Source organism: Pteropus vampyrus, unplaced genomic scaffold (assembly GCF_000151845.1).
Source record: "Pteropus vampyrus isolate Shadow unplaced genomic scaffold, Pvam_2.0 Scaffold8, whole genome shotgun sequence".
NCBI classification, from domain to species: Eukaryota; Metazoa; Chordata; class Mammalia; order Chiroptera; family Pteropodidae; genus Pteropus; species Pteropus vampyrus.
The window spans coordinates 446,834-449,382 of NW_011888789.1; the positions used below are offsets into that span (position 1 = coordinate 446,834).

The 2,549-nt window shown below is 30.5% G+C and overlaps 1 non-coding gene across 1 annotated transcript; it reads left to right on the forward strand.

Moving 5' to 3' along the window:
* Positions 1–902: 902 nt before the first annotated feature.
* Positions 903–1,036, forward strand: LOC111729230. Its single transcript, XR_002776141.1, has one exon. It is a non-coding gene; the product is annotated as a small nucleolar RNA SNORA36 family (small nucleolar RNA).
* The last annotated feature ends 1,513 nt before the right edge of the window (positions 1,037–2,549 follow it).

The window sequence follows — 2,549 nt, forward strand, 5'->3', positions numbered from 1 at the left end:
AGGGGATATTTGTAGTGTGTCCCAGTTTTTTTGAAAGATTTTAAATTTAAATTTTAATTATTCTGAAGTTAAAGTGTTTGCAGAATATGTGAATGCAAATATTCAGCCTTTGGTAAACATAGGCTGAAGAGGGAGGTCATAATTGATTATGCACATTTGTAAGTATTTTAATTCAACTGCCTCTGTTTCCCCAGGCAATCAAACACCAGAAGGATAAAGATAAAAATTCTACAAAAGAGCATATTGAAATCGGTGCCACAATTTAGGTCGCCTCTGCTCACATATTCTTGTCCAAGCGAGATGGTGTCCTGAGCAACCAGGCACATTCTCATGTATTATAAACTAGTGGCCCTACTAGCATTGTTCATAGAATTCTAAATAGCTTACAATAAGTAGGTATAAGTTGTCATAACCTGCGGAATGATGCCTATAGTTGCCAATCAGAAAAAGCAGCTTTATTGTAAATCAGCATTTACCTTTGTAGTGTAGAAAATAATGAAAACAACAATTTATTTTGCATGTCTCTCAAAGCTGAAAGTCACATATATTTTGTATTTTATCTTGATTTTACAAACTCTAAAGGATGACTTTCTTTCTTTTAAAAATACCTTCTGAAACTCTCCAAAGTTAATTTGAACATAGGATAAGCAATATGACCCTAAATTACTTTTCAAACTTAATTTAAAAAATGAGCTAGTGACATTCATATTATGCAGTAGTAAACATTCTAGCAGAATCTTAACTTTACCTCATTAGTATATCTCAAAAATGGTTTGGATCTTGCTAAATCTTCTTTTCTCAATAGTAATGAATGATGAACAAAAAGACATATAGCACAACTGGAAAAACCAGTCATCTTGTTCAAATAAACTGAGGTGTTATATTTTTTATTAAAATGCACATTCCAAAGTGTTGGGTTCAGTTCAAGGCAGCTCCCCTGTTCTGTTAAATAAACTTTGGGACACGGAAACACAGACTAAGGGATGTGACTGGATAGAAAGCATTACTCTATTCATTTACTTCCTAGGCAACCAAAAAAAAAAAATGAAACTTGAATTCTATATAAAAATATATTCTGAAAATTCCAGTTGGAGTAATTCTGCCAGAAATAAGAGCTGAAGTTCCAAGGAAAGTAAAAATTTCCCAAGAAAGAGCAGAAAACAATATGTAGAGGGTCAGAAAAGTATTAGCAAAGAAGATAAACTGATATTTTAAAATCAGAATATGCTTCCTAAGATTATAGTAAGCAGATCTGAAATTATTCATATATCATAAATTTTAAGATAAAGAGATTCATATTATTAAAATTTTCTAGGGTCATAATTTTCATACATTAGAATTTAAAAGAATTTAGGTTCATGGATCAATGTTCTAACAAAAATTTATTTGTGGAAAAACTTCTCTCTCTCTCTCTCTCTCTCTCTCTCTGTCCCTCCCCGCACAATATATACGTACACCAAAGTAGATATACATGTAATTGTAATAATGGTAAACTTTTAGGATTCTTTTTTAAATCGGAAAGCCCCAAAAGCAAATCATTGAATTAAATCCAAATTTGAATAAACAGCACATATGCATTTGTTAAATATAATGGATGTTTTCAGTTTTTTAATATTTGATGAATAAAGATAAGTTTTAAAATGCTTCAGAATATTATCAACCCATGTGATTTGTTAGCACTAGTGTTGAATTCTTTATCATGATTCACGCACACTGCATGCTCTCAAAGGAAGGCATTTCAAAGCAAGTCATTTATCCTGTACTTTTTGTATATTCCAATTTCTAATGGAAGGCTAAATTTATGGTTAATAAGCTATGAATAAAGATTTTTAATTGTAAACATTACTATTCCGAATAAAGAGGAAATAAAAATTGAACCATAGAAATCAAAACAACTACAGATTTCAGTTTAAATCAGGTATATTCATCATAGTACTGTAAATCAAATGAAAATATTGTGATGGATATTCATGAACATGCTTTTAAAACAATTGATTTTCTCTAGGATTTATGGAAGTTTATGGAAATATAATCAAATGGTTCATCTCTCTGTTGAAAAGGCATATGCTCACAATAGTTTTCTTCCGCTGGCTTATTAAAACAAGAGTTTGGATGGAACCTTTCTCTGGTGATAAATTGGACATGTGTTGTGCCAATAGAATATGGAAAAAAAGCAAATTAGTGACCAAGTGAACTACGCAATTTTGCTAACAAATACCTAATTATGAGTACCTTTTATCTGTCCTACTCTATTTCTGACAAGTTTATATCGAATTTAGGAAGCAGCGATTACTCGTTAACATTTAAAACTACAGCAGAAGTTGTGAGTATTTTATTTTTATTGATGAGGTAAAGACAATGATAGTACTCCTATCCTGAAAGAATATTTTTGCCTATCCAATGTTTAAATACCTAAGTGATACAGAGAAGTATTGCTATGACCATAATAGAGTTTGAAAAATAAACAGTTTCAGTTGAGTCCAGCTACTGATTTTTAACTAATTTTTCTTTTTAATGAGTTCAATATTTGTTTTCCTAAAAAAAAAAAA